At 35.5% G+C, this 15,063-nt stretch overlaps 1 long non-coding RNA gene across 1 annotated transcript in view; it reads left to right on the forward strand.

The window, feature by feature from the left end:
• LOC105498563 (uncharacterized) overlaps positions 1-2,349 on the forward strand; it is a 60,563-nt gene extending 58,214 nt beyond the window's left edge. The window contains exon 3 of the long non-coding RNA XR_011623532.1: positions 659-2,349. This is a non-coding gene — a long non-coding RNA (uncharacterized lncRNA). The remainder of the gene's footprint in view (positions 1-658) is intronic.
• The last annotated feature ends 12,714 nt before the right edge of the window (positions 2,350-15,063 follow it).

The following is a 15,063-nucleotide window of genomic DNA, read 5'->3' on the forward strand; positions in this document are numbered from 1 at the left end:
TACTCAGCAATAAAAAGTAAGGAACTACTGACATATGCATCGACTTGAAATAACCTTCACAGAATCATGTTGAGTGATGAAAGTCTGTCTCAAAAGATTATATAGTACAGAATTTAATTTATATAATGTTCTTGAAATGACAGAAATTTAGAAATAGGAATACAATTTTGGTTGCCAGGGGTTTGGAGGGAGTGGGAGTGGCTAGAAAGGGGGTGTGGCTATAAAATGAACAGCTTGAAGTATTTATGCAGTGAAGCCAGAATGTTATCAAAGTTATTATCCTGGTTGCGATATTGTACTATAGTTCTGTAAGCTATTGCCATTGGAAGAAACTGGGTAAAAGATACATGGGATCTCTCTGTATTATTTCTTACAACTACATGTGACTCTACAATTATCTCAAAATAGATTTAATTTTTTAAAGTTGATGTGCAGAACAGCAAAACTTACACTACTTTATGTGTGAAATTGTGAGAAAAAATCTGTAATTGTTTTATTCTAAATGAATAATGGAATGCTGGAAAGATACATAAGAAGTTTAAAACTTAAAAATGTGGTCACCTATGGAAGAAGGGATGGAGAAAAATGAAGACAAGAATAGAAAGGAGATCACTGTACACTCTTTTAACTTTCCAATTTGTGTTTGTTTCCATTTTAGATTGTAAACTCCCATGGATCAAGTATGTGTGTTATTTCGACCATACCTGCACAGTGCCCTATGGAATTATTTAGTAATTTGTTTAATGCTTGATAACTAGTCTATAAATTTGAAGATTTTCATATGATGATTAGGTGATTTTCCAGAAGGCAAATCTAATTGGATAGAAATATGGAGCATGAAGAATGGATTAAATGGATACCCCATTTGCCACGATGTGTTTAGTATTCATCACATGCCAGTATCAAAACATCTCATGTACCCTGTAAATATATACACCTACTATGCACCCACAAAAATAAACACATTAATGAAATAAATAAAACTGGCAGTTGGGTGGTGATATAGAAGACAGTAAGAAATATAAGAAAGAAACATACTTGTGACCTCTTAACAAATTTAATTATTATTTTTTCACTCTCATTTGATTCATTTGATTAACTTTTATCAGTTTGGAAATGACCTCTTCTGTCAGCTCCAGCTGCTGGGTAACTATAGTTCTTAACTCTTGAATCAATGTCCATTTTCTCTGTCTGCTTTGTTGACTCTACTTTTATCTAATATATAACTGTGTGTGTGGGTGTGTCTGTGTGTTAGGTGGATGGGCAGTAAAGAAGAAGGAAAAATGACATTTTTGTCTTTGGGCTTCTATTCATTTTTCAATTCACTTTCTATCCCAAAGGGCCCCCACATTTAAACATTTACATTCCAGGAACTATGTAAGTGTTTTATGCATTAATATTCGTAACAATGCTAGGAGGAAAGTTGTATTACTATCATACCTGTGATGTGGATAAGGAAAATAAAGCTGAGTGAGGTGAAAAACTTTCCCGAGGTCACATAGCTACTAAGGGATAGAATCAAGATTCAAATTCTGTCTGACGCCAAAGTCAATGCTCTTTACTGCTCTCCTTATTTGAGTAAGGAGTTGTAGTATGAACTTTAGGAGAGCAGATGTGGATGCTGCGAACCACATAGAACATACTTCCAGAGGCGTTAGTAAGGAAAGAGGTAAGAAATGGGTCATAAATTGGCCAGATTATAGTGGTCTATATATGAAATGCTGAGAGCTCATAAGTGCTTAGGTCATCTTGAAGAAAATACATGCTTTGCAGGAAGAATGAGGGATGGAGGAGATGTTGGTCAAAGGTCACAAAATATCAGTTAGAAGGACGAATACATTCAAGAAATCTATTGTACAACTTTGTGACTGTAGTTAAAAAATGTATTATATACTTGAAAATTGTATATTTTAAGTGTTCTCACCACAAATAAATGATAAGTATGTGAGATAATGCATATGTTAATTAGCTTTATTTAGCAATGCCAGAATGTATATATATTTGTAAACATCATGCCCTATGCTATAAATAGATACAATTTTAGATGTCAATTAAAACAAAAAATATGTAAGAATGAGGCAATATCTGCATGGGAATTTCTGGGATGAAAAGTATGTTAAAGGACCCATCTCACAAAATGAAGTCATTTTGTCAAAAAATTGAACGTGGGAGAAAAGAATGAACAAAGGATTTGATGTTTTGTACTGGGGAAAAGAATATGGTTGTACCTATTCATAGGGGAAATGGTAGTAGAGCTATCTTGGTTAAAAAAAATAAGTGCCCTGGCGCGGTGGCTCATGGCTGTAATCCCAGCACTTTAGTAGTCCGAGGTGCGTGTAGCACGAGGTCTGGAGTTCAAGACCAGCCTGGCCAACATGGTGAAACCCCATCTCTACTAAAAAAAAAATACAAAAACTAGCTGGGCTTGGTGGTGGGCACCTGTAATCCCAGCCACTCAGGAAGCTGAGGCAGAGAATTGCTTGAACCTGGGAGGCGGAGGTTGCAGTAAGCCGAGATGGCGCCATTGCACTCCAGCCTTGGTGACAGAGCGGGACTCTATCTCAGAAAAAGAAAAAGAAAAAAAAAAAAAAAGAAAAAGAAAAAGAAAAGAAAGAAAGCAATACTTCTATCATTGGCTCTGCAAGATGTGTTAGGCTGTTATCCAGACATAAAACAAGGAAGGGGAGTGGCTATTGGACAAAAGAAGAGAAGATGTTGGTGTGAAGTATATATGGAAATCATTACTCAAGACAATTAGAATGGCTAAGAATGCTTTGACAGCATACTTGGAAAGAGAAGGACAGTGCCAGACAAAGATCAGAAAACCAGACTCTAAATTAAAGGAGTAAAGAGAAAGTTGACCATGAATCAGTACAATGATAGATTGATGGATTTGAAATAGGCCTTTGAAAGAAAACATCAGATGTTTACTATCAAATTGTGCAACTGTTTAGGATAGAACTTTTCACTGTGCTAAATTAGATCAGCGCATAATTTTCAGTTAATTTTTGACTGATGGAAATATCACTTTCATGTGGTCTGCTCTATCTGACTTCTCCTCATGTTTGGATTTCTGCTACTGAAAGTGCACTCCAGGGACCAGAGCTATAACCAAGTGCCAAGCCCCATTCCAATAATAAAATTAACCATTACGGCTCTTTAGGAATCTCCAAGATAGTCTTCAATTTTAAATTATCTCCTTTCCCTTCTATACCCCTATGCATGGTGAGGCCAGTATTTATGCCTGGCTTTCCCAGATAATTACTGGGTGGCTGCCAGCGCTAGTTGAGACAATGGTTTAGAAAAAGCCTCTTATTGATTTCAGAAAGTCTACACATACCACAGAAGAAATATTACTTGCTGTGGCCCTTACCTCCAGGACTTCATGGACCAATTGGCTACAGATTTAAAAACTTTGGGGAGACAGACTTAATGCTGATCCAATTTTCTTTGAGAGGGAAAGTCCGAGTCCAAATATCTGTTATATCTGTTGTCGTGGTTACCTCCTTTTTTTGTGCCCTTCTCCAAAGTCAGTCTCCCTCCATTGTATTGTCCCCAGTTATGATGAAAGTTTCTCTACAGGTTAAAAATTACCACTCAATCTACAGCCTTTGGGACATAGAGGAAACTTCCGTGGCTTGTTAAATCACTATATTTCGGTATTTCACACAGTATATGCTGCTGATATTTAATCAGAAGAAACAACTTTTTTCTGAAACTAAATTGTTACTAAGGAAATTACAACTATTTGACAAGAACAAAACATAGTCTAAAGTTTGGAAAAAGTGCTAAGGGAAAATGGGGTAAACTTTGATGCAGTCACAAGGCCCTTTATACTCTTTTTGATTAAAATTTGCCTGGTAAATCACTTTCTGGAAATAAAATTTAATTCCTCAGTGCCACTCACACTCCCCAGGGTCAGGGCATTCAATAATAAATGCGATCTGGATAAAATGCGTTCTTCAAATATAATTATTACTTTAAGTATCATATAATGATAATGATTATCTCGTCTTTAAAAGAGTCTTTTACTTTAAGAGATTCATACCAAAATATTTATAGATTAAATAATATGTCTTGTATTTGCTTCAAAATAATGCTTGTGTGAGTAGGAGGGAATACGTGGAAGTATAGCAAAAAGATTGAGTGGGAGATAATAATGTTTGAATCTGGGTGATTGCTACTTGAGTGTGTATTATACCACTCACTCTACTTTTGAATATGTTTGAAATTTTCCATCATAAAAAGCTCAAAAATAATATAATGGTCACCCTTAGAGTCAGTCAGTTCTCTGAACATTATTACTTTCCTGAAAGGCAAATCACTCAGAACTACGTGGCAACTGTACATTATACTCACTACTCACTTCTGGTCCCCTAGCTCTTCATTTAGCAAGCAGTGTTGGCAAAAAGTTTTAACTTTCCAAGTAAAAGCTTCAGGGAATTCAGTTTGACAGGATGAGTGTAGAAGAATTTATACGAAACTTGTATATGTTTCTGCAGAAGCCCTTCCTGCTGAATCAAGGGACCTATATATTCATATGGCAGAAACAAGGTGGGGCTCTAAAAAGAGCGGAGAGATTATGGACAGAACTTGGTTTTATTAGTCTCTATGAGCCCTGGGGTCAAAATATATGTCAAAAGATGTTTATAAGATTTACTCAATTAGAATTCTCTTGAAAATTCTATTAAGTACATTTTCAGTACTCTCTTTTTTTGCAAAATACCAGAGTTTCTGGGTTCAAGTACAATTTCACTCAGAAAAACAATAGTACTCCCAAATGTACTGATTGTTTTAGAGTTGGTCTTTGTTACATCACTGTTCACAGATATGTTATGCCAATTTTTCAACCAGCTCAGCAGCTACAAGATTAAATAATAAGGTAGAGACCATTATGGTACATATAGGTATAATTTTAGTTATAGATGGAGAGATGGATACTGTTCATAAGTTGTTCAACTATTTATGGGAATTTTGGCATAATGTTATATATTCAGGCTGTGCTGGGTCAAATCTCAAGTCTTGACGTTCTCTCTTACAGCATAGCCTTGGGCAAGTTATGAAACCTTTCTGCATCTAGTTTTTCCCTAAGGTCTTTCATTGTGTGTAAATTAACTAAATTTATGTTCATAAAGGATCCAGAACAGAATTAGTTCTTGTGCTTATGAAGCTGATAGTAATAAATATGCTGTTAGACTTCAATCCTAGAATGTTAGAGCTTGACGAAAAGACTATGATTGTGTAGTCTAATTCTCTTATTTTATAGTTGAAAAAGCTTGAAAAAAAAATGCCAATGTCCAGGTTCCACCACCAGAGAATTGGGCCTGGGGTAGGGTCCCCAGGCAAATCTAATGTTCTCAAAGGGAAGAAAACCATGACTTACAAGTTACAGGAAACTGTCCTACTGGAGGCTTTTCAGCTTCACTCTAGTATCTGGCATCTGGATAGGTCATTCTATGTGGGCTCTCAGCCCTTCTCCCAACATGTCTGTGCATCTGCTCCTTCTATGTTACAGCAGAATAATACAAACATATAATTAGTATGTTCATACCTAATATTTATAACTGTGAAAACCTCTGATTTTTCTTTCCCAGCTTAAAAATACTGGTGTGTTTTAACATGCCACTTGTGAAAAGGCCAGCATTGCAGGGGTAGAGGTGAAAGCAATTTGCATAACTTCTGGAGCTTAGAAAGGAGCCCGGACCAACCCAGTAATAGTGCTTTGGACAGTAACAATTTTCTGCCATCTAGTGGATAATTCGAAGAATAAACCATACCTTTCCTTTTTAAAAAAAAAAAAAAATCAGCATTTTCACAAAACTATGACTTCTAAGCATCCTGCCACTTTTTTTTTTTTTGTTAGTAAAACAACTACTTTTCCACAAACAGTTCCTGGAATTTATCCTTTCATTGATTTTATTGATTGATTCTTTTAATGTAAAAAGATATTATGCCTCCTTTTAAAATGTTGCTAAAATGGTGGGGCACAGTGGCTCAAGCCTGTAATTCCAGCATTTTGGGAGGCCAAGGAAGATGGGTTGCTTGAGCCCAGGAGTTGGAGAAAAGATTGGTCAACATGGTGAAACCCCATCTCTACAAAAAACACAAAAATTAGCCAGCCATGGTGGCATGCACCTGTGGTCCTGGCTACTCAGGAGGCTGAGGTGTGAGGATCGCTTGAACCCGGGAGGCAGAGGTTGCAGTGAGCTGAGATAGCACCACTTCACTCCAGCCTGGGTGACGGAGCCAGATCCTGTCTCAAAAAAAAAAAAAAAAAAAAAAAAGTTGCTAAAAAATGTGGACACACAAAATATAAATCCAGCATGCTCCATTTCTAAATGTTTGCCTACTTAAAGGCCTGTAATACAGATCAATGTGCTTATATTTGGCTGTTTCTAAAGTTTCTCCTTTCTAATTTTGGAGGTCGTAATGTCCAAGGTTAAGAGCCTGGGCCCTAAAGCCAAAGCTCTTACTTAAAACTCTGGCCTTCTTGTAATAACTGTGGTATCTTGGAGAACTTAATTTCTTTGTGCTCCAGTTTTCCTATCTGGTAATGATAGTATCTACTGCATAAGGCTACTGGAGGGATGAAATTCATGAGGTCCTTGGTGTTCAGTGTTATTAATGCTTTTATCATGATTGTTTACATGTGTATCAATGTTTACCAGTTTTGAGGAAGAAATTCAGAAGTGACTTGTCCTGTGACTCAATTCAATTTTAAAACTCAACATTTATTTAAGTTTATTTTATACTCAGCATTATGGGAAATACAAAGCTGAATGAGACAGTGCCCTATTTTTGAATCAATAGTTTCAGATGACTATAGGATAATTAACTATATAATTCAAAGCAAATATAATGAATATGAGACAAGAATTGTCATAAACAAAATACATATGAGGGGAGTGAATATTTCCCCTTGGAAAGGTTGACTTATGAGTGATAAATGGCTAAATTTTAATAGGGAATTAATTGCATAAATGGCAATGATAAGGAGGGCTACCCAGGTAGGAGACTATTTTGAGCAAAAGAACAAAGTTGAAGAAAATGCAGTATTTATTTTGGGAGCAATAAATAATAAGATATGGCTAAAGCAGAATGTTTCTTCATTCTTTCACCCAACACTTATTTCAGCACCTTCTACTAGGTTTTGTTCTAGGCAATGAATATTTGATGGTGAATAGAGTAGACAAAGATTCCATCCTCAAAGGTACCTATTCTAGTGGGGAAAAATACTGATAGAGTAGCCTAGGAAGAACGATGAGGCCAGATTTTGGAGGGGACCTAATGGAGAGCCAGTAAAGGCTGCTGAGCAAGATGAAGCAATAATCAGATGCTAATTAAGAAGTATTGATCTATTGATCTGGTGGAGGAAAGGTGTAGGACAGATAAAAGGATGAGACCATGGAGACACAAAAGCATATTTTGATAGGAGATAATTTAAAGCATCTAGATGAGAACTAATGAAGCTTGAACCATGGAAGTGAAAAGGAGAAAACAGTCTTAACAGACATTTAACAAGTGAAACAGGACCTGGGACCAGCAGGAAGTGGGTATGTGGGAAAGGGGAAATGGTAACGCTAGGCTTTCTGCAGAGAGTGGAGGCACCATGTGTTATTAGCGTCACGGATATCATAGACTCTGGAATCAGATCTACACGTATTGTAATGACTGGAGCCAATTATTTTCCCTCTTTTAACCTCAAATTCCTCATCGGTGCAATGAGAATAATTTAAAATACCAGTTTATTAGATTATTGTAGAAAATGAAGGCAAGTCCATGTCACATTCCTAGGGACACGGTGAGTGCTGGAGGTTCTTACTGGGGGAGGTAAAGAAAGCTAAGACAAAGCCATCTATACCTGCCTGCATTTGCTTCAGATGTATTTGAAGGGGAGACTGTTGTCACTTTAAGGTAACAATTATTCACAAAGAAGATAACTAGTGGAAGATTTTCAACAATTATTGTACATTATGATTACAAACTAAAGGTCCTTAATATTTCTTTTGAGAATCAAAGTAGTTGTGGGTTTTGATATTACTCTCCTCACAAACTGACAAAAGCCTCATACTGGCAGCTAGAAACATATTCCTTATGAGAGATAATAGAAGATTTTATGAAAAACCCAAGAATGAGAATTAAAGTTTCAATACCCAGAGTGTTTTTATTTCTCACAGTTTTAATATCTGTCTCTGAACATTTTCTAGCTGTGGACTTGTATTTCTGTTCTTAGAAGCTATATATTGAGTTTAATATTGGGGCATAAGGCAAGAAAAATGTGGGTGTTAGTTAAGGACCAGGTAAATGGATAAAGAAATGCCTAGATGTTTATTTTCTAGAATTCCATCCAAAGTAATTATGTTAATATCCTAAACTTATATCCACTAGGAATTAGTGCACATTAAGAAAAGGAGAACACTGGAACAGGAGAGGTGAAAGTGTCAAAAAAAAAAAAAAAAGAAAAAATGCTTAATAAGGAAGAACAAGAGAAATGAAATGCTGTACCATGGGAGGATTGAGGCAGCCTATAAATGCTGTTCTGGTATGATAAAATAATTTAATATGTCCAAAGCTACACATACTCAGCATAGGTTAAAGTAAAATTGGCTGCCTTTTTGAGAAACACAGAGAATGCATTTTGCAATTTAAGCAAAGTAAGTACAACTGCATTTCTAGCTGTCTGTACGCAAATGACACAAAACTTGGACAGATTGACTCCAAATTTGGCAGACATATTTAGGATGGTCTGGCTTAACAAAAAGCTATGCAATGCCTAAAACATCTACTGTGAGGGCCCTAGAGGAAACTTCAAATACAGGCAGTTATTTTCCAAAGCACCTGAAAATTGTCTCCAGATACCCTGTGACTGTTGGTTGAGAAAGGCATATTCTATAGATTAATAGTATATGGACAGAGGAAACAGTGGTATCAAAATAAAAACGTCAATGAAGATACTTGAAACTACAGGCATTAACTTGCCATCCAGCTGCTTCTTCCATGGGCAACTCTATACAACATGATTGAGGCCAATGGCAAAAGGGATTTACATATTAATGATGATTGTTGATAACTGACGCTGGGAGAATATTATAGCAATAATATTTTCACAACTAGAATTTAATTCAGAAAGTATTTATTGGCTGTCTACCAAGTGCCAGACACTTCACTAAGCACAGAGTTTATCAAAGATGAATAAACACATGATCTAGGGTGGAGTGGGGGTGAGAAGGAAGGTGAAGATAATTGACACTTTAATAACTTTATAATATGTTGAATATGTTCCAGGTAGATGTAAAGCAGTTTGCATATATTTCATTTCATATTCACATCAAACTTTTTGAGGTTTATACTGGAAAATTGAGAAACCAAAGTTGAGAGTTCGGTAACTTAACCAATGTCATATAATAAGCTAGTGACAGAGCTGGGATCTGAACCCAGCTTTTCTGACTCCAAAAACCATCTTTTTTAACCAGGTTGCCCATCACTCCTGACTGCAATATAAACCAAGTTGTTTAAATTTCTCACAGAATTATAAAAAATAAGTTGCAGGAAATGATTAAATTTTGCTAAGGGATATTAGTAAAGATTTCACATAAGAGGCAACTTTGATCTGGGCTTTAGAGGTTGATTAAAATTTTGACAGGCAGGCGAGAGGAAGAGAATCCTAAGCAGAGGAAACAGCATGGGCAGGAGCACATAAAAATTAAAGTGAATGGTATTTTGGGGAAACAAAATAAGTCTGCAAGGGAAAATGAAAAAATTGTGGCTTTTCTTACAGGACTCAGATGTAAGGAATTGGTGAGAGGGAAAAGCCAAGATTAAAAAATACCCAGCTTTATTGAGCTATAGTTTACATATCATACAATTCACTCATTTCAAGTCTATAATTCAATGATTTTTAGTAATTTTATCAAGGGGTACAATCATTACGATAAATTAGTTTTAGAATATTTTCATTCTCTCCAAAAAGTTTCCTCATGAGCATTTGCAGTTAATTACCATTCATGCCCCTAACCCCAGGAAACTACTAATCGACTTTGTCTCTGTAAATTTGCCTGTTCTGAGCATCTTGTATACATGGAATCATATAGTATGTGGCCTTTTTGTCTGACTCCTTTCACTTAGCATAATATTTCCAACGTTCATTTATGTGGTAGCATGCATCAATACTTCATTCCTTTTTATGGTAGAATAATATTATATGATATGCTGTATCATACTTCCTTCATCTCTTTATCAGTTGAATACTTGGGTTTTTTCAAGTTTGGGCTGTTATGAATAATGCTGCTGTGAACATTTGTGTGGACATATATTTTCATTTCTCTTGGGTAGATATGGGTGAAATTTCTGGGCTTTATGGTAGTTTTATGTTTAGCTTTTTGAGAAACTATCAAACTGTTTTCCAAAGTAGCTGTATCATTTCCTAACATTTTCATTACTACCAGCAATATATGAAAGTTCCTGTTCCTCTACATCCTTAACAATACTTGTTACTGTCTGTCTTACTTATTATAGCCATTCTAGTCTGCGAGAAATGGTATCTCATTGGGATTTTAAGTTGCATTTCCCTAATGACTACTTTTCATGTGCCCAAGACTTGAATTCAAAAAGCTCTATTTGGATGATGCATTAACTAAGATGAGGAACAGAGGACAATAAGTAGAATTTGGAGGAAGGATAATAAAGTTATTTTTAGGTGTCTGCATGACATTGGTTTGAGATGTCCAAAAGGCAATGAGAAACTTGGGTCTGGAACTCAGAAGAGAATTCAAGGCAGAAGATGTATATTTGGAACTCAGCTATCCAGAGAAAGCAATTGAAATCATGGAATTAGATAAATTCAAATTCACCAATAGAGAAAATATAGAGCAAGGAGGTCAAGAATATTTAGGAATATTTGTTTTTAAGAAATTGATAGAAGATGGTGTGCCAGTGAAAGAGGCAGAGATTTAGGAGACATAGGAGAGAATGGTGTCATGGATGCCACTGGCAGAAAGATTTTGAAGAAGCTTGAGGAAGCCAGCAATAGCAAGTGCCTATCTCATAGCAGACAGAAAGTTGAAGAAGCAATCATTGACTTTTGTGGCTACATATTAGTTGGTGGTGTCTAAGAGAGTAATTCCATGGAGGGGAGAAGACTAACTGTAGTCCTTAAGCCCAAAATTTTATCAAACTTTTCCTTTTTTGTTCATATATTTTGCCTCTTGTAACTATCTTGTAGTTTTGGAAAGTTTTTATTACATAGGGAAAACGAAAGTTTTAAAAATTTAATTTTTTATTTTATTTCAGAAATGTCAAAATTTTTATCACCACACTCTTTTTCTCCATTTTTCTTCTATCCATACTCCTTCATTCATTTCCTGTTTGAGAGGTTGGGTTGAAGCTCTCAAATAAACAGACTTATCAGTGATGCTACAGAGGCAAACAAGGGATACAATGTCATTTGTTAAAGAAGGAGTAAGCCTTAAGGATTCAGTGTGTGGAATTCCATAAATATAAAACTTTTTGTTTTTATGTGTAGCAGGAATAGCATTTAATGTCACTGTTTGAGTCATTGGATGAATGTCTGCTGAGCTCATTAACGTTCCTCATTTAGAGAACCGTTTACGGACATCCACTCCATAAGTTTGTTAACATTCGTGGGAAAATATTTGACCCAAATACTCTTTGCTCCTCGGTGACACAGATCATAATTCTATCACAGCGAGCTGTTCCCTTTCTCAACCACAGTGATATAAAATCCAGTCATTTCAAATACATGTAAACTCTGTTATTTCTTTTATAGACTCCAACTTTGAGTCTGAATCTCTTGTTTCTTTTCTCTCCTTTTTGATTTCCTCCATATTGAATAGAGTATTTGGTCTAAAGCTTATCAGCCAAAAAAATTCAGAATGATTTTAATTATCATACAAAACTTCTCTAATTCTCTCTGGATGATACATTTTTGGTACCATCTAAGAAGCCACGTGGATGACTTGAGTGGATGGACTCATTTCTAAATTCTTTTGAGATGGATGGTTCAAATGAAGACTTGATATCCTCTCTCCTTGATATCCTTTTTTAAATGTTGACATAACACAATACAGATTCAGTAAATTCTGAGAAGTCATAAGGCCATATCTATCCTGGTGATGTATTTTCCCAAGTCTTGACAGTTCTCCTTTACCTTTCCCTGAAAAGAGGACCTCAAAGTTCCCATACATTTAATGGTGATCCCATTTCAGTCAGTCCTGCAATGTTTCTGGTAGGATAATGAAGATCTAAAGACTTAATACTCCTGGAAGAAGAGGTTTAGGATAAAATTAATACCTAACAACTGTAATTTCTAGTGATATTCTGACTCTTTCATTGAAGAGACACTACTCCAAGACATAAGGTTTATATTGTGGGTCCCCATAAGATCTTTACTTTTCAAAACCATGTGATTTAAAAAGTGAACTAGAAACATTTGATGAGGGTGTTCTTCCAAATATTCTTTGTGGAACAGGTTTGGACGTTAAAAGAATTCAGCATCCAAGATTAATTCTGGAGAGTAACTAACTGATACTAATAATATGGATTAAAGTTTCATGAAGATTTGTGTAATAGACATAAATTTAGCTTTAGATAGAATAAATAAGGGTTTAAAGCCACCAAGAGTTTTAGCAATTCCTTACATATAAAAATAAGAAATTAGCAAAAGACTACCAGCATCAAAGTAGAAAAATTCAATTGAAGTGGGATTTCTTTTTCATAAAATATTTTCAGAATCACAGAAGTAATAGAGGTTTTTTTGTTTTGTTTTGTTTTGTTTTTTAGTTTAGAATATTTTAACATTTTATTACTGTCGGAGCATAGCCATAGATCTCCTAGTTTAACAGAAGAGAGATTTTGTTTGGGCCAGACAATTCTGTTTTATGCCTGAAATGGTATCTGAATATATAGTTACAACTTGAATGTTGTAAAAACAGATGGGTAATAGAAGGTAAAAGTCATCATGTTCCTTTATGTAATAGAAGTAGAAACAATACAGAATTTATTCCACACCTATTTTGTTTACTAAACAGTTAATGTAAAAAATAAATCTTTAAAAATAATATGAGTAATATAGACTATGTAAAATGTAAATTTATTCAGTATAAGAGACTTCTAAAAACCAATGTATAAAATTAGCAAAAACTGTATCATTATCATAATAAATATCTATCTATAGATGTGTTACAGGTTATGTGCTTGATTAAATATATGTAGAACACACTGTAACAATCATTTTCTTTTTCTCTTGAGACGAAGTCTCGCTCTGTGGCCCAGGCTGGAGTGCAGTGGCATGATCTCGGCTCACTACAAGCTCCGCCTCCCGGGTTTACGCCATTCTCCTGCCTCAGGCTCCCCAGTAGCTGGGACTACAGGCGCCCGCCACCTCGCCCGGCTAGTTTTTTTGTATTTTTAGTAGAGACGGGGTTTCACCGTGTTAGCCAGGCTGGTCTAGATCTCCTGACCTCGTGATCCGCCCGCCTTGGCCTCCCAAACTGCTGGGATTACAGGCTTGAGCCACCGCGCCCGGCCAAACAACCATTTTCTTATTTAAAAAACAATTAACAATATGCCAAGTAGATTAAAATTTTTTTTCTTAAATTCAAAAATGGTATTGCTAACATCAAATGTGTTTTTGGATTGACTTTTCATTTGTGATATTAAATTTGGCAGTGATTTTTTTAACCATTTGTGATTAGTGTTATGCATTTTTCATAATGGTAGGCCAATATTTTACTCCAATGAACAATCTAGTGTTCCTTTTTTTTAAGTTATAGCAACGATGTGAGCTTTGAAGCCTGAATTGTAACATAACCACATTTTACTTAACCAGTGGAGCTAGTTTGTCCCAATTTAACACTTATATAAAATGCCAAGTTAAAATTGAACCCTTGGGCATCCTAGTCACTATTATTGAAGCAGAAATATATTTTTGCTTCTTCTGTCATCTTTAATCCCCAACATGACAAAACAAAATATTTTGACTTGTTGACTTTGCCAACAAATATAACTCTTGGCCTTCAATGCCTTTTTCCTCTTTCTTTTCACTTTTGTAGCCATTAACCAAACTTATTACTGCAGTAAGAAAGTTAATCCTTGGAACCTTGCTTTCTTTGGTTCTATTCCACAAAGAATCAATAGCATAATTTCCCTCAAACACTGCAATAATTACTTTCTTCCTTTACTTAAGAACAGTTGGTAACTTTCTATGGCCTGTTATATACACTTTTTATCCTAAGAGTTAATATCTCCCTTCCTCTGACTCTTTCTCTTTTAGCAGTCTTATTCTCTCCTGCTCTTCGGCACAGTCTCTGCTACTTCCAAGCCATCTGGTTGTTATTGGCACGTGGGATTTGCTTTTAACTTCTTTCCTGCCTATGCAGATGTCACCTTTGAATTACTGGGAACCCACTGTTTCCTGAGGCAGTCCATTTCATCTTTGGATAAGTCCATTAAGAGAGTTTTTCTCTTTGTCACATAAACCGTATAAATCAACTATATAATTTTTACATTTATCTTTGTGTGTATTACACAAAGACCTAACGAAGTCTTTTTTCTTAGTTGTTTTGTATATGTGTCCTGTGTCTACAGTGGTGCTTTGTTTAACCTGTAGGCAAGGATCTCTGCATCACGCACTTCTGCGTTTCCATACCCTGATCCATCCTCCTATCACTCCAGAACCACAACAGTGTAAGCTCTAACTTTTGGCATAGTATAGTACATGTTTAATGGATGTTTGATGTGTAGGATACCTTCTAAATGCAGAACTATTCATATGTAAAAGTACATATATTTATACTTATGAAAGGATAATAAAATATTTAGGAAATGATTCTGTGAATTTTAATTGTAAGGCTAGAATACAAGTCTCATCATGTGCATACTCACGCCCCCTCCCACACACAGTAAAATGCCTAAACATTTCCAATTATTTAACTAAGAAAACATTACATGTTGTATACTTATCTATAATTGGTTAACAGAGAAGATGTTACATGTTATATATCTATCTAAACCTAAGTGGCTTAGTTTTCACTATGTGTAATGTAC

Source organism: Macaca nemestrina, chromosome 5, assembly GCF_043159975.1.
Source record: "Macaca nemestrina isolate mMacNem1 chromosome 5, mMacNem.hap1, whole genome shotgun sequence".
Taxonomy (NCBI): Eukaryota; Metazoa; Chordata; class Mammalia; order Primates; family Cercopithecidae; genus Macaca; species Macaca nemestrina.